Below are 17,709 nucleotides of genomic sequence, written 5' to 3' on the forward strand. Positions count from 1 at the left end.
GGGGCAGGACGGCCCGCAGGGTAGCGCCCGCCGGCCCCGCCGCCTCCCGCTCCAGGCAGGCAGCGCTCCGCTCCGCTGCCAGAGCCCTCCGCGCCCTCCTCCGCGCCCGGCCCCGCCGCCGAGCCCGCCCCGCCGCCGGCTCCTCCTCCCCTGCCGCCGCCGCTCCGCCAGCAGGCAGTCGGGCCTGAGACCCGCTCCCGGCTGCGGGGCCTGCGCTGAGCGCCGGCGGCGGGCGGGCAGGGGAGAGCAGCGGGGGGGGGCGGGGGGCAGCGGAGACCGAGCCCGCCGCGTCACATGAGCTGACAGGACCCGCTCCCGTTCCCGTTCCCCTCCGCGCAACAAAGGCTCGGGAGCTCCTGTGCCCGCCGCGGGACGGGGCGGGGCGGGACGGGGCTGCCATGGGACCCTGAGGGCCGCCGGCCCACACAGGTAAGCGGCGGTGAGGGGGGGTGTGTGTGGGTGTGGGTGGGGAGCGCGGCGTGCGCGGCGTTTGCTGGGGGTGTTATTTGCTTTCCACACCCTCTCTCCGCCGCCTTCCCTCGTGTGAAGGGCGGGCGGGGGCTCTGGCAGCCGGGCAGTTCCCGCGCGTGGGGGTTCTGTCCTTCTCCTAAGTCTCCGGTTACTTCATGTTATTTCATTTTTTACGGCAGTCAAACAGTTAAAACTCTGGGGGTTTGTGCGTTGCCGCCCCCCTCCTACCCCTCTTCTTCCCCATCTCCCTCCCCTCCCCCCCTTATGGACCTCCACGTCGTGACCTTTCTGGCTGTTAAGGATAATATTAAGGTGATCTTTATTTTTGTTAAAGCGCTGTCCTGCTTACGAGCGTCCTTTCCCAAGGCAGGTCACTCCTGGGGCGGCAGGCGGCCCCCCGCCCCCGGTACTTGCCCACTGGGACAGCGGCTGGAAGTTGTTGACAGCGGCGGGCGCGCACGTGTGCCCCACGCTCCTCGAGCCGCCGAGGTTTAGGGCTGGAAACTCCCGCTGGAAGCCCGGGCATCCGCACCGCAGGGGGAAAATACCCCAGCAAGGCTGGCGGCTGCAGCCTCTGCTTGTTTGGGAAGCCTTCTACCTGGCTGGTGGGGCTTGAAATGGTCCCGGGGGCATAGATGTCTGGCTGTGGGTGGGTGAAGGCTGTCCTGGGGATGTTGGCTGGGGGTGCAGGAGCGGCTTGCAGGGAGTTGGCACGGTGGCACGGGAGATGGGAATGAGAAGTTGTGGACAGCCTGGGCAGGGTTCTTGGCCCCTCTATTGTGTGTGTGGTTCAGTGTGATGCTGCTGAAGTGAACAGTGTGAGGGAGGGTGAGCGGGTTTTTTGTCTAGTTTTGGTTGTTGTTTAAGTGGGGGTTTATTTTGGTTGTTGTTTTATTGTTGTTGTTGGTTTTTAAAAAATTATTTTTGGCTTGTGACCCAGTATGCTGTGAAAAGAAAATAATCTCTCCTGAGCATGGTTAGCATCTTCCTTCACGTGCCGAGTGACCAGTGGCTTGAGTTTTAGTGGAGGCGCCCCTAAACCCTGGCTCTGTCCAACTGGGAGTGTCCCTGGGAAGGAGTCTTCCTCTGTGTGGTTGTCTTGGCTTGTGTGGATGGAGAAGAAAACGCATTTCCCTTCCAAAGGGAGATGCTTGGCCAGCCTTTATAATTGTGTTAAATCTCTTCAAGTCAAAATTAAACGTAAATAGAACTACGAAGTGGGGAGGTACAAGCCACCTGCTGCCCTCTATGTGCCAGGTGCTGTTTAGGGCAGGAACAGTTTCTGGCAAAGCCGTTTGCGCTTGGGTGTTATTGCAGGACTGTGGTTCAAGCAGGAGGAAACTGTTGGCATGCCAGGGAAGGTGCTGGGCAGTGAGGAAGCCAAGGGTGTGTAGCATCTTCCAGTGCAGCTGATGTGTCCTGAGTTGTTTCACAGCTCCTGTCGCTGCAGGGTTTGGAAAGAAATGGGGTGCATGAGCAAAGTTGGGCTACTGTTGTTAGCCTTGACTGTTCAAAAACCATGAATTAGCCCACATATGCTACCCCCAGCCTAGCATTTTTAAGGAATTGGTGCCCTTCAGGGTGAACCAGACTTGCAAGTTTATGCCTATCTTCATGCAGACTTGGACCTGGAGTTTATTTTTAATGGAAGCAAAACATCTTAAGCAGTGTGACTTCAGTTAAAGCAGCAAATGTTCCAAAACTGGGCAAAACTGTGAAAACAGAGAATACTAATTTTAATTGTGCATTTTTCCACAACTCCTTCTTTTCCCAGGATTTCTGTCCCAACTCTCCTCACTTTGTGGGTGTTTCTTGGTCACAGTGGAAAACAGAAGGTAACTTGTCAATAGATGGTTCAAGTTGGGCTGCTGAGGGTTGAGAATATGACTAGTTTTTAATGTAACTAACTAGCTGTGTCACAAGGGTCTGATCTGAGACCCTGAGAGTTTGTTTCATGTGGGTCATTAACTGCTGTTGGAAGACCAAATAATTGTGGCTGATAACTTGTGTCTTCATGGAATAGGAGAAAAGGTTGGCTTTTTCTCTAGCGTGGATGGGAGGTTTGAAGTGAAAGTTAGTTCATCTGTCCCTTCCCTTTAAAAGAATGTACAGCACATTTTTGAAACTGAGTCATCAGGTACAGTTTATTTCAAGTATTTTAAGCTGTTATGAATTTGATGCACTTTGGCCACATGCTTACTGGAAGTTGTTAGACAGTCTTGCTCAGATTTGCCCTGGCTGGACTCAAAAAGGTGATGAGGGGGTTTCCTTGCTGCAGCCCTTTTAGATCTGAGCAGAGCAGAAGTATCTTAAAAGGGGTGGAATATTTTGGTGTCCTGTGCTCCAGACAGACTGGGAAGGGAGTGTGCAAGGCTCTTGTCCACCAGCCAAGCGTGGATGTGCTGTCAGCCTCCCACTGATAAACCAGAGTTACTTTTTGACTCTCTCTGAGCCATGCTTCTTGAGTGGTGTAGCACAGGATTGGGCACATGGTGTGTGGAGGGCAAATTCTCTCCAAAGTCACTTTGTCATGGAAGTCATAACAAGGATGCATAGATCCAGGAATGATTATTAGTGTCTGATGACCTGACCAGGATTGTGTGGTGACACTGAGTAATAGATAAAAGGTTTTATGTCCCATAAATTTTGTTCTAGCTTCAGGGTAAACTGCAAGGCTTTTGAAAATGTTTGAATTTGAGGACTGTCTGGTAACTGCAAATAGGTGCAAGCATTAGTTGCTTGAAACAAGTCCTTAAAAATAAGAACAGACACAGATGAAGGCTATAGGTAGGAAAGTGGAAGAAGAGCTAATTGCTATTTTTCGGTGTATTTTTCAAATCACGTTTAATCCTGCATATATGATTCTGTGGGTGACCCAGCAGCTCCAGCAGTTTATTCATTTATTTAAAATGGCTTTGTAGTTCACCTTGAAAACCACTTCCTGCCATATGGTTATATTATTTCCCTATGCCACATTTTTTGCTAATTATCAAGACCATTTGCTTTAAAATAGGTGTTTTTAATTTCACAGCCTTGTCTGCCTCTCCTGCTTGATCCTGCCTGGGAGTCAAGAGGCCGTGTCTGTTCATTCTCCATGGCAACAGGCTGTGATTTACTTATTTCAATTTAATTAAAAAGCAGATATCAAATTCTGGGCATTTTATATGTTTCTTATCTTAGAAAAATATCTGTGGATCTCCACAACAGATCTACCAGTCTCAAAAGTAAAATTCTTGACCTAAGCCACTAGTTTCTTTCTCAGTCCACCCTTTTGGAAGCGTTTAGAAGAGGGGGCAGTGCTGTAACCTGTCCTCAGGTGAAGGCATTTGTATGCAGGCTGGAAATAAAGGCCTAAGTCCTAAATTAGGTTTTCAAGCTCTGTGATTGTACAAATACTAATTTGTGTTAGGGATAAGGAAACATGGGCAAGGACAGGCAGTTGCTGGCTAAAGAGGGGATTAGGGTCAAGAAAGGACCTTGGGGATGGATGGAGGAGCATGGTGAATTTACTAACCTACAGGTGTTACGTTTGGTAGAAAATGGATGGAGTGGAAGCAGTGTATTTAACTGCCAAAATTAACACTCCTTTTTGCCTTCAATACCAGCACACCAATTCTTCATAGGATTATTTTCCCTTGAAGGGCCTGTTGAGATGACTCAGCCTTTGGAGTACCTGCATGCCAGTGGTGGTTGCTTCCTAGGAGAAGCTGTGCCTGCTGAATTGTATAACTAGACTCAGGTGCTATTTCTGAGCTGTGATAATGTGTGGAAGAAGACAAGTTGGCTGTGCATTTTTATGAAGCCTTAAGGAGCAGTTATCATCAGAAGAGTGCCTGCACAAAACTGCACCTTTGGATTTTTTTTTTCCCCTTTAGTGTTGCTACTCCCAATGCTTTTTCACAGTCATGGCTGGCAGCTATAACAACAGACACTGGTTCTTGCTGCTCCTAGCCCTGCCAAAGCCCGTGAGGCTATGTCAGATAACACTGGACTCTCTCCTGGCTTGCTTATCTGTATTGATTAAAATTACGTCCAGAGTTTGTAGCAGCAGATTCCTGGTGACCATGCACCAGCTGGGAAGAGAGCCTCTCTGAGTCCTGAGGTGAGCAGTTAAGCAATATTTACTGGTAAAGCGAGCATGTTTGGTCTGTGAGTGGTATATCTGAAATCTCATAATGCTGTTCCTAATAATAAGAGAATAAACCCAAGCAAAACCTCAAAGCAAGCTTTTGTTTGTTACTGTGTTTAAGCAGATACAGTCAAAGAATTTATATCCAACTGGCAACATTCTTAATCCTTTATTACTAGTTTTACTAGAGTACAGTCATGATCCATATTCTTTAAGAGTGCATCTGTTCCTCTTGCTTATCCAGCTTTGAAGTAGACCTTGCTGATATTAATTTCTGTATAGCCTGTAACCTCGTCTATAAAATGAAGGGAATACTTCATACAGGCAGCTGTGAAGTTACATTTATTGTCTGTAAATTGCTTCTAGTAATTGAACAGAGGAGGTGGAGAGAAATAAAGACAGTGGAGTTAATATGGGCTTGTGTTTTTTTTTTTTTTTTAATAAAAGAAAAGCATAATTTTTGTTCATCTGATGATGTAGAAGCTAATGGGAAAAGAAAAATTCACCCTGAAACTAACTGTTAAGTTTGTAATGAAAACAGATATTTCTTTAACATAGTGATGAAGGCAGCCATCTTGTTTGATAATTATAAAGTCCAATTTAAAAATAGGGAAAATTATTATTGGAAATCTTGCAGTACCTCTTGTATTTCTGTCTAGTTGGGGTCTGCTCAGTTTAAGTGTTGTTTTTCATTTGTATGGCTGCCTTCATAAATGCTGCTGGTGTGGACACCAGGTAAAAGTTGGTAAATAGGTAAAACTACCTGTTCTAAGAGTATTAGCAAACACCTCTCTTGCAGGCTTTTTAGCTAGGCCACTTGTTTTGTGCTGACCAGTATCCTTATTGGATGAAACTGCAGTTTCATGTGCGTTAGGATGGATTTTCTTGCTGTGGCTGACCCAATCTAACCACTTGCTCCTTCTAAGAGGGGTGATCATAGCTTGCTCCTGGCTCTGTGGCCATATTCCTTGCCTTGTGGATACAGTTTGTTCAGCTTTTGGAAAGCTGACTTGCCCAAAACCGTAAAAAAAGTGAATTGTTTTCTCCTGGGACAGAGAGCTGAACCTGTTCACCAGGTTCAGGCTCGTATCAGAGCTGCCGCTAAGGAGGGGCAAGATTTGTTTTGCCAGCAGTGAAAGGTAAGGAATGAAAGAAAGGTGAAAATGGGCCCCCTCTTTTTTGGCAACAGTGACCAATTAGCCTGCTTCAGTTGTAATGTGAAGCCTCACCCTCAGCTTTCATTTTCAGATCCCTCCCTTTCCCCCTGCACCTCTTCTGTCCCTCAGATATGCTCATGTGCTTCCAGATGCTGACTTCATTCCTAAGCAGTATTTTCAAAAGGAGAAGAAAGGGAAAAGGTTGAGTTTCACTGCCTCTACAATTGGAGACATACTGTAGTTCCTGAGAGCCCATTGCTGGGAGCCTAAGAATAATTATTATTATTAGGCTCATGTATTATTATTAACAAGCTCAAAAAATAGTAGTTGTAATCATTCTTTATGAGAGGGCAAAAGGAAACTGCCTGGTGGGATAGCTGTAGGCCAAGTTTGTAAAAGAGCTTCTTCCCCAAACCTGGTGATGGTGGCTATTTGGATCAAGACCCTGGAGCTGGTGGGACCAGGTGGTCTGGGGTAAATGACAATGAGAGGAGACATCTGGAGAATTTTCTGCATGCCATGGTGAGCCAGGCCTGGAGCTGGGTACCATGGCACCAGGAGGAAGTCTCTCCTTCTCCAAACTGTGGCTTGCAGTTGTTCCAGGTGCTACTTCCTAACTGATTTTCACACACTAGCAGGAATTGTCCTTTGAGAGACATTGCTGTGGTGTTGTAGAATAGCGCTGTCTTGCTCCAGGGATGTGATGAAGCCTGGGGTGAGATGAAGCTCAGGCTCCATGTGAACTGGCCAAGGCATACTTTGCTTCTGCTGACTGGCAGGGCTGGTGTTTCTGCCTTGGCTGTGCCAGGGATGTTTTGGTGTATGTGCATTAGCCCATGCTGGCTGCGGGGAGGACGTGTGTCCTACGAGACAAGTGCCCAAGCACCTGCTTAGCAGGGGCACAGTGCAGGCTGGGGTGTGCATTTGGAGATGAGATGGAGGCATCTGTTGGCCTACAGCAAATGCCCTATGGAGCTCCTTGGCTAAAGGAGCAGAAACAGTGCCTGCCTGGTGAATTTTCTGCAACATGAAGGTGGAGATGATGTCAGTGAAGAGCAGTGTCCCAGAGGCAGCAGGATGCAGTGAGCCTGTGCATGTGTGGACTCACCCAGCAGCTGTACTTGGCAGGAGGGGCAGGTTGCAATTGGTGTGGTGCACAAATTAGAAATGTTTGTGCAGCCATTTTCAAATAAGGAAAGTCATAGGGAGGGATGAGAGAATTCGCTCCAACTTTGAGAGTTAGAGATTTGTTTCATGCTGTACTGTAGTTGGGCTGAGTTTTTGAAGCATTTTAACCTAAATTCTTCTCATTGGTTGCCAAAGACGTGGCAAAAGAAAGGTTATTGTAGCGTTGTGTCGTGTTGAATGGTAAGATTATACACTGCCTGGCTGTTACAGTGGTTTTGTGTTCCAAGGATGGAGTGAATAAAGGAAAGAATCAGTGCATTGATATTAAATAATGATGCCACTGGATATGGTGAGTACAAAGTGTCTTTGTTTTCAAGGCTGTGTTTGGGTTTTTTTAAAAACTGACACATTTATAAGCCAGCTGCAATATTTTTTTAAAGACACATTTGTAAGAGTGGGAGCAATATAGAAAATGCTGGAAGTAATCTCATTGAGAGATATGGTTTTTTTCCATTCCTTTGCACATGCATGCAGCCTCTGGGGAAGATGTTAGTGAAGGAGCTTGGATAATCGGGGTCTTCTCTGGAGCTGCATTGTTCTGATTGGTGTAGTGGGTATTAGCTGGGGAATGTGTACAGATGCACGAGCTGATGGGCTGTCTGGGGTTTCATCTCTGCAGTCTCCCTTTTTTTCACTCCTCCTGGATAGAGATATGTATCCTGGCAGATTTGTCTTCCACCTACATCTCTTTCTCTTCTCATGTAAATACTTGCTGATTTTTTTTTTAATTGTTGTTCTACTGTGCTTGTAATGGGTAACTTTTCTCCTCATGGTGATGGGTGTTCATGTAAGCCACTCTCTTACTGGATTTCCTGATCACTTTGCTGAATTTTCATGCAATCTGCCCTGTCTAGGGGCAGCTTATCTGCTCTTGTGATGGTTGCTCTAATAAAGATCCAGGTATTGTAGCTGACTCCAGCAATGCTCCAGCTGCCCTTTGGAGTGCAAAGGAATGCAGTTTAAAAGCAGCCTTTTTGGGGTCCTGTTTGTCCTCAGACCTGAAATGCTGAGAGCACTTAGAGTTCCCATGTAGGACTGTAGTAATTAAATAGTACTGGAGGGAGAGGGAGTAGCAGAGCATGTGATGGTCATTTCAGATAGATTAACAAAGAGGGGCTATTACAGTGCCAGCAGAAGACATCCTAATCTGGAAGTTCCTAGCCAGCAAATATTTTAAAAAGCTATTCCAGAGAGTAAGAGGGAAGCCTGAGAGGTCTGTGCTATAATTAATTGCCCAGATACCACTGGAGGAGCAGTTTGAAGAAGGGAACTCATATGGGAGCCGGGTGTGGTGTAGAGGGGGAAATGGGAATTTCCTGACTTTTGTTTGCAAAGATCAAGCATAGAAGAAATTTTAGACAAAATAGGTGCAAAGAAGGACTATAATTAATAGGTAATTCCTTTTTTTTTTTTTTTTTTGCACTGCATGCTCCTGGCTAGTGTTACTTGAACATCAATAGAAGCAGTACAGAGCATGCTTGAGAACTGGAGACATTAAGCAGAAAGAGAGAGCGAATCTGATTAGCTTTGCTTTTCGAGCATTAAGCAGAAAGACGGGCTGAAATGTGATTGCAAACAGATAATAGCAGCAGGCTCCTGAGGCACCACCACAACCCAGCATATGGGGTGATGGATCTAGCCATGCCATAGAACTGTTTCTTGTAATAGAAGCTGCTTGTTTTTATGTTGCGGTTGCTGTTGTACTTTCTAATTATCCTATTCATCGCTGTCTGCCATTTTGAGCCTGGCCACGTGGGATGGCTCAGCCCCCTGGAATGTGTGCCCTGTGGAGCACTTCTGCCCTGAATAGTAACAGGAGCTCTGGTAGCCAAAGGGTGAGAGGGAAGAGGTGCCAAGGCTCAAGAGTCCTATCTATTTCCTCTTTTATTTCCAAGAATAAGGGAAGTAACAGCTGCTGCTTTTGCCATGATGGAAAAGATGAGTGCTGATGTTGTGTGCAAATCTCCTAACTTCCCTCTGCATGTCCAGGTATCGGGGCTTTTTGGGAGAAGGTTTCTAGTGACCTGTAAAAAGGGGCATCTATCAGTTCTACTTATAATTAATAAATAGAAGCTGGCCTTGCTACACCAGTCGCTTTTTTGGCACAGTAACAGAGATCCTGGAGCCACTTCCAGTCTGAGGCCTCTCTTCTACACAAAGCAAATGCAGCAGAGAAAGCAGGCAGAGTCTGGGCTGGTGCGAGCTGGAATTGGAGCTGGCGACAGAGCAGCCAACACCCGTGCCTTGTCTTGTGGTGATCCTTTCCCCAACACTGCCTGATTTCCCTTCTTTCTACCCAAGGCTTTCAATGATGGAAAGTCTAAGAAAGCATTTCCAAAACTGGTACGGACTGGGGAAATATAGCTAGAATGGGAAGAGCAGACCTCTCCTTAAAATGTCTGAACAAAGCACAGGAGCAAGAAGCTCACATGTGTATGTGTATATATGTGTGTGTGTGTGTGTGTATCTATGTATTTTAATGCTAGAAGGAGTGGGTCAGACTAGTGCTTCTGTGACCTTTTCTCAGCCGTGGCTTGCCTTTCCTGTGTGCTGCCTCTCCTTGCCTGTCAGGGGACTTCCACTTCCTTCCTGCTGACCTGCAGGGCTGCAGGCAGCCTCCCTACCCTTGTGGCAGCTCCCAGCTCTGGCTCTGAGCCCAGGCTAATAATCTTGACATATTTTACTGCCTTGTGCTCTGCTCTGTGCCTTGCTGTAGGGGAGACAGTGTGTGAGGTTGTGGTTTGCATGACTTTAAGCATTGTGCTGGCCCTGGGGAAACCCAAACCTCGTAATAAGCACCGGCTGAGCCTCTGGTAGAGCCTGGCTTTGCTCAGCAAGGCCCCTTGCTTCCTACTTGCAGGTGACCAGCTAGCACAGATGTCATCCAAACACACCTTCCAACTGTCTCTGGCTGTCCGGATGATTGCCAGCAGTATGGGGTTTGTGTGGAAGTAGGAGGTGTTGATAGCCAGGAAAGGAAAAATTCATCAGGTACCAGAGAGAGGTAATGAAGATCTCCTCTCACCACTCTCCCCACGCATCAAAGCACTCTTAAAAAAAATAGAGCACTCATCTTTGACCCCCATTAATGACTGGCTTGGTCTGTGTAAGAGTTTTATGAGTCTGTTGATGCTCCCACAGAGTTTAATTATTTAGAGCATGAGGTGGAGGTTTGTGCTTTCACTGCTGATGGTGCAGGGTTCAGGCCCTCCTGGCGAGCAGGGGGCTGGTTACAAAGGCAGGCTGGCTGGGAATGCAGCCACTGGCTCTGAGGAGAACAAGCTGCAGCTGTGTGGTCCTTGTGCAGGCTGGGCAAAGCAGCGTATCCTTCTCATTGTGCGAGTTCCACGTGACCTGCCATGTGGAATTCAAGGTCTGTGTCCTTATCATCAGGGCACTTAATGGTCTGGACCTGAGACACCTGAAGTGTCTACCTGAAGCTGGGTGGACATACCTGTGGCAGATCCTGCTTGTTGCTGAGACCCCAGTCAGTGCTAGAGGAGTGAGTGTGAGACTTTAGCAGCAATATCTGATTTATCAGCCCGGGGCTACAGGCCTTTTCTGTTCCCTGTAGTAGCAAGCCTTTTCCTGCCTCTTTTCTTGACCAGCATCTCCTCTTCTCCCCAGATTGTGCTTTACACTCTAGCAAGAGGTTTTCCTACTGTAAAATCCCATCTTCAACCTGCTACTTCCTTCCTTTTGCAGTATATCAGCTTGTTCTTGCCTTTTCTGCTTTTGCTTGTTCTTGCCTTTTCTGCTTTTCTTCACCCAGCACTTCTCTGCTGGTAATCCTCCTGAGACTTGGGAACACAGAACAGATATAAGGAACAACCAATGAACAGCAGGGTGTCCGAAGACCTTTGTGCAGCTCGTGTTCCCAAACAGGCAGCTGGTCAGCTAGACTGGCAGATTTTCCTGATGTCCTGCTGACCATTCAGCCAGGTTTCCACTTCTAGTGGGAAGGTACCTGTCTCCAGGTTCAATTGAATGCGATGTGGGCTGGTCTGATGTGTGGGCTGGTCTGAGGTGTGGGCTGGCCAGCTGGAAGGGTCAGATGCTCACCTTCTGTCTGCTTCTGGAATGGGTAAATTCCTTTAGAATTGTGCCACCTCTTATGTTTGTGGGTCCTTAGGGCTTGCAGTTCTCATCAGCACTGAAATGAAACAGCGACTGTTTGTTGCAAGACTGTAAGTGGAGGCTAATTTCAGAGCAAAAGTGATTAGTATTGGTGGATCTGGGTTTGGCTGATTGCCAAATAAATTTATGGGCAGACTGGGAAGCCTTGGTTGATGTGGAAGTTTCACATGACATTGCTCGTACCATTCAGTATCAATATTATACTGAATATAATATTATACTGATATACTGAAAATGCCTATGATGGCAGACACCAAGCCAGTGGGTCAGCTGGTGCTGCTGCTGAAGGCTGAGATCACTGTGTGTGCTGGGGCTCACTGTTGTGTTTTGCTGCCATTTCTTACCCCCTGAGCCCAGGGACACTTGAACCTTCTTCCCACATCTGTTCTCCCGCTGTGTCCTCGTATGTGCTTGATCTCCTATTTTCTGCTGTAGCAAGGGCCTGTGTAGGCTCTTGGTTGCATGCCAATGGGCTTTTCATGCTATCCCTATTTACCCTGGTTTATCTCTTCCCACTCCTTTCCCTATTCCTATTTCATTTCCTTTGGTATGGGATTAATGTTCCAGGTTGTGTTGAGAGACTGGATTGAGCTGAGATGACAGAAAGAGGGTGGAATGCAAAAAGGGGCTTTTGCTGGTAGATGTGAGTTTCTGTCTGCAAAAAGGGGCTTTTGCTGGTACATGTGAGTTTCTGTCATCAACTCAGTCTTCAATCTGTTGATTATTGGGGATCTAGCTAAATCAGCTGAATCTGCTAGACAAACGTGAGGTGCTCTGTGTCCTGTGTCCATATTCTACTTTGTTTTTCTGTTTTTCTTTTTTTTTTCCCTGAAAATTAATAGGATTCTACCCATTGATGATTAAAACAACGCCTGGAGTTTTGGAATGGATCAGATGCGTCAATCAAATGTTACCACATTGCACCCAAAGAGAGGAATGCCATCCAGCTGGGGGTAGGGTCTGTTTTTTTTTTGTCCCCATCAGTGTCTAGAGTTACTGGAAACCTTTCTGGGTTTTTAAATGTGAGAACTTCTAATAGAAAGTACTAGTTTAAAAATTAATTGCTTCATTGTGTGAAAACTTGACTGGGTTTGTTTTTGTTTTTTTTCTTGTTGGTATGGAGCAAAGTTGTGCCTCTTTATATTCAAAATGTTATTAATAGTGTTGAGGCTTTGCAGGCTTTGGTAAAGAAAACATTTCAGTAACTGCTTCAGATATTTTGGGAGGGAAATTTCATGTTTTAAATGAAAAGTGAATGTATTCTGATTACTAAGAGAGATGAAAATAATTTAACTTTTTTTCAGAAATGCCAAAGTTCAGGTTATTTGTCCTAGTTTTTAAATTAATGTAAAACAGACTAATACCCCTGCATAAACTGTTCCCCTTGCAACAGGGGAGAGGAGGGAATATGTCATTAGGAAGCTGCATGTCTCTGTGTACTGCCTGTGGTGATGTGGCTACTGTGGCAGCAGGTACTGCATGAGACCTGGAATGAAATGAAAGCTTGGTGGGAATGTGAATCTGGAACCTTGCATGGGTGTAAAGCACAGGTTGTAATCCAAGAAATAAACTGAAGTAGCTTTTTGGCTCCCTTCCAGTTGGTAGAGCATGGCTTCCCATTGTCTTCTAGCTGGTATGCCAGTTGGCTGTTCCAGCAGAGAGGTTGCAGAAACAGAACATTTACCTGGCTGTCAGAAGTGGGATGGGCTTTCCAGGTCAGGCGTGAGAAGATGTGTGTATTGGGATCTGTGTCTGGAAGTAATGCTGTTCCAGTGTTGCTCACTTGAAATCTGACATTTCTTATGCTTCACATCAATTTCCTGTTCTTGTTAAAATTGCTTTTGCTTTAAAAATAAGGGTCTTAAAGCTGAGGGGTTTGACAGAGTGTGCTGCAGAGTGATTCTTTTCTCCTCTGTAAGTTTCCTGAATGAATGATTTTGAAGTTAAGTAGTATTTCCCTGCAGAGTGTGCCTCTGTTAAGTCTTTAGACTGTTGCAGCAACAGTGAGACTACTAGTGCAATGTTAATAATTTATATGTGTTCCTCATTTTGGACCTTTGTCAGTCATTTCAGCCTTGGGAGGCTGGAAGAGATGAGAAAAGTATATGTAAGTTTTGCTGCTGTTCCCTCTGCATGTGTTCTCAAGGTAGGCAGAGGATTTGGGTCTTCAGAGCATCTGAACCTGGAACCTTTCAGCAGTGCTGAATTCACAGAAGTAATACCAGAAAATAGCATAATGGTGTTTCATTTCAGTCATTTCTGCATAGGGTTGTACTGCTTTTGTTGGACAAGTGTGGCTCAGATGTTTGTGAGCTTTCCTTGGCTGCAGAAAGTGAATGGAAGGTAAATTTTTTAATGGGTTCCTCCTGTGGGATGAGCCCCTGCCAGGGTTTTGCTGCATGTCCATAATCAACCCCAAATGCATCTGTGCTGCTGAAGCTGCATGTAGCTTTCTTCAAAACTGGGCTTTGTGTCCTTTAATCGCTCCCTTACTCCCTTCTTAAGGGAGGGAGATAGTCAGCTAGTTTGTGTGTTTCCAGAGTAGGTCTTGCTTGAAGGGAGAAGCAGAATATTGAGCCAAAGAAAAGGGGCCTTCAGAAACAAGGCTGCTGAGAGGATGTCAGCAGAGAACTCAACTGGTTTAAAGATAAAGTGTTGCTGAATTCTGCTCTGCAGTTTTCTGTTGCAGGTTTGTGCTTGGCATTAGAATTTACCTGAGCACCTTCCAGCCTGGCTGGAGACCAGGTACTTCTTCAAATCTAGTTGGAAGCATGGCAGTGCGTTTCAGGGGGCTTTGGAGGGCCAGTGGTGTAGAGTGCATGAATGAGTTGAGGTGTTTCAGCAAGCCTGTGTTCTTGCAGGCAGATACTGAGCAGTGTGAGTCAGATTAGTCCACTTAAGTGGTATTTAGCAAGCAGGTAAGTAATTTGCAGGAAGTTGGAGAGTTTGCTCCCATTTGTTACTCATGGTCCAAAATGGTTGATTCACCTCATGCAATGAGAGATCCACAGGTTTTGTACTGCTGGGTCATGGATGGATGGATGGGTGGATGGATGGATTGAACTGTTGAGGAGAAAACAATGTTCTGCAAGGAATCTGTATCTAAAGCTTCAAATGGGTTTCTAGAATTGTTTTTGGGGGAAAACTGATTTTTTTTCCAGTTTCTTCAGAACTGGATTACACTGTTTCAAATGTAGTTTTTGACTGTCTTGGCTTGGAAGAAAGTTTGGCTCAAAAATGACTCTGTGTGCAGAAGGATCTGCAGAAAGATGAATGAGTAAGAAGAAACTTGGTCTTATTGTTTTATGTTGCACTCACTAAAATGACTTTTCATTTGAGAGTGAGTTTTTCACTATGCTTTGTACCTTTGTATTTCAAACATACTCTTTTCCTGGATTCTCTGTCCTATTAAATCTTCCTAAGAGCTTGTATGTACAAGCTTGAAGAAAACAGGATGCAACTGACTTAAGATTTCTTGATCTTAAGTTTTAATACTTAAATTGAATAACTAAGTGGGTTGGCTGCTGTGGAATGGTTATAGTTCAGGAAGAATCTATGATGCCTTGTTGGACTTCTGATGCCTCAGTTGCAGCAATGAGAATATATTTTCCTTTTTCTCTTTTTTGGACTGATAAGCCAGGAGCCTTATTCCTGGCTCTGCACTTGTGTGCTTCATCTAGTGTACATATGCATTTGGAACAAAAGACTGCAAAGCAGCACTGGTTTGTTCCGCAAAACAGGGAATTGGGAAGCTGAGTTGAAAGATTTCCTTTAGTCTTTTTCCTTTTTTTTTTTTTTTTTTTTTGGCCCCCTCTCCCTCCTCTTTACAAGAAGTTACTTTAAATAGAGAGCTGTTCTGCAGGTTGCAACTAGAGTTCTATAATAAGATCTCTGTTCGCTCTCCCTACTTTTTCACATGCAAAGTTGTGGCTGTAATTATATGACAGCTGCCCTCTTGGCTGACATGCAGCAGATTGAACTGGGGATCTCCAGAGCTGAAAGTGTGAGCTGCTACTCTCTGAGCTAAAGCTCTATAGCTGGAGGCTGTAATGATCTATATCCTTCATGACTGAGTGTAGAAGGGAGCTGCAAAAAGCACTTGCTGAGTTATGGTGCATACAGGGTACTTACTGTGTACATGGTCGATTCCCAGGTGTACTGGAAGCTTTTTTTGAGTGGTTTGTGGTAATTGTACAAACTGTTGTCAACTTGTGGCTGCTTTAAAATGATGATCTGCTTTGAAGCCTTTCTGCCTTAAAAAACTTTACTAGCCTGTTAGACACAGACATTTGTTGGTGTATGTGTAAGTTGTGCTGAGCTCGAGGTGCCCTGATATTACTGAAGTTCTTCAACTCCCTTGCAATATAAGTAATTATTACCAATATTGAATGCAGTATGAAAAACTCTACTCTGCCAATGGTGTTCAGACAAGTTTGCTTTGCTATTACAATAGGTTTTTCTCAGATGGTACCATGGGAGCTTTGTAAAAGGGAAGGAAGGAGAAACTGGAATTACTGGAATCTCTCCTGTTTCCTCAGGACCAGGAAAATCTGAGCAGTGCCAAAATTTGTTAGGCTGAGGAAAAATTAGGAGAAGCAGAACCATATGGAGCTTCATGAGTGGTGTCAGCCCTGGGTAGCTTCTGCAACCAGTGTTGTGGGAGAGGGGAAGTGTGTTTCAAGTTAAGACATCAGTTTTGAACTTTGTCAAACATTAATTTTTGAACCCTTAACTCCTCTTTTACCCACATCCCCAAACAAAAAAAACACCCCAAAAACTCAAAACCCCTCAAAAACCGTAACAACAACAAACCAAATAGGAGATAGGCATCTACTAGCTTTAAATATGGCAAAGTAAGCATTCCTATTGATCTGCACAGTTCAAAACCAAGTTGATCATTTCACATTCAAAAAAATAGAAAAAAAGAAATATATAAGGGGTACAATGAAACATTGAAGTATAAACTGAGACAATCTTTCAGATCTCAAACACTTAAGATAGTGCCAGTCCAGTGTGTCAGAAACTTACTTGATACTGTATTTGTTATCAACAGGGACATTATCTGCGGTAAATTAAGATAATCTCTGTATATATTAGGCCATATCCTATAACACAGGTCTGACCATACTCAATCATAGTTTAGTAAACACCCTCCATCGTAGTTGCACTCTTCACTGCCTTTCTTTTATTATTTCATGCAGATAGAGTTAATATAAAGATGCCTGTAGCATGGCCTAAGAAATTCTTATTTCCTCACCTCTCATTCCTGTCCTGTGCCACCATCATCCCATTGGTTTTGGGGGTGCAGCCGTTGGCAGGACGGTGCTGTAGCATACATTAGTTACCTCCTGTGGGTTAGAGACCCCAATCCTCCAAATACGTGAAATGTCCCAGGCTACAGTGATGTAGTCCATGGTGCTGCCATGCAAGCAGCAGTATCAGCAGAACTGGGGAGGAGGTGTTTTGCAGGAGGGGCAGAGGAAATTTCTAAAGTTTGTGTTACTCCTGAGGCATCTTACGAGACTTTCCGCATCAGTCAGTCGCAGCGGTCTTAGGGCTTGATTGCCTATTGCCTGTCCCATCACTCCTTACAGAGAAGTGGGATGAGGATTCTTCCACTTCCCATGGGAGCCTGTTCCACAACCTAATAGACTTTTCTGTCAGGAAACGTTTCTTAATTGGGCATAAATCATGGGTGTCAGACTGCTGGTCCCTAGGATGACCTTAGCCTACATCAATACCAGTGCCTTCCTTGCATGTGCTGCCTAGAGCCTTCTTCTCCTCCTGCTCTGGCATGTATTGTAGGCCTATTTCAACTGTAGGCAGCTGTACCTTGGCTCAGACTCCACTGTCCTTAGTACTGCTGTTGGAGGCTGTTGCAGAAGTTGAGATCTGGGACCCCACGTCAAGGACCTGACTTGTGATCTGAGACGGACTTGTCATTTGAGTCCATTTTCAAGAATCCAGGCTGCTGGCAAGTAAGGAAATACACACTGAAGCTGCATTCATGTGTGTCTCTACCTTGGATACAGCCAAGTCCAAGGAATCTGTTTCAGCACAGCTATCCCATGACCTAATTGTGTTGCTGTCAAATCCAAAAGTGTGGATAAAACTCCACTATTTTCCTGCAATCAGCTTAAAGCAGGGCTTTTGATTTCCTTTACATGACAGAGTTTGTGTTGCCTATGTTGAAGCAGCAAGGAAGAGCAACCCAGCCAAGGTGTTTGTCTGTGAGGCTGTGGAAATACCAACCATGAGGCTCAGCAATGTAGACTCTGTATGCAGTGCATCCAATTTGGCAGCTGTGGGTGAAGAGTCTGCCTTGCTAGCTCCTCAAGGAGGGGCTCTTCCAAGGCTGGTGGCACTTAGGCCAGGTTGTGGTGGCTGGCTGTGGGCAGATGGACAGGTTTCCTGGGCAGAACAGCATGCACTCAGTGTCACAGCCCTGGTATGCGCTGTAGTATAGAGGTACTAGAAGACTTCACTCCACAGCATGTGGCTGTTGTTTTACCCATGTGGTCTTCACAAAAAATATTTGATACTTTTCAGGTCTCTTCTCTTTGTTGATGAACCTCCTCACTTTCTTGCATTGCCTTTACAAGGTGGGATGATTAGGGCACATTTCAG

The 17,709-nt window shown here is 45.4% G+C and overlaps 1 protein-coding gene across 2 annotated transcripts in view; it reads left to right on the forward strand.

Moving 5' to 3' along the window:
- The first annotated feature begins 245 nt into the window (after nucleotides 1-245).
- The window catches only part of TCF20 (transcription factor 20), a 130,017-nt gene continuing 112,553 nt past the window's right edge, over nucleotides 246-17,709 (forward strand). The window contains exons 1-2 of one of the 2 annotated variants that reach the window (XM_050982276.1): nucleotides 246-429; nucleotides 11,925-12,035. The gene's annotated coding sequence lies outside the window, so the exon portion shown is untranslated. The remainder of the gene's footprint in view (nucleotides 430-11,924; nucleotides 12,036-17,709) is intronic. The other variant, XM_050982285.1, reaches the window with a different exon arrangement.

The sequence above is a fragment of the Serinus canaria genome, chromosome 1A, assembly GCF_022539315.1.
Source record: "Serinus canaria isolate serCan28SL12 chromosome 1A, serCan2020, whole genome shotgun sequence".
NCBI classification, from domain to species: Eukaryota; Metazoa; Chordata; class Aves; order Passeriformes; family Fringillidae; genus Serinus; species Serinus canaria.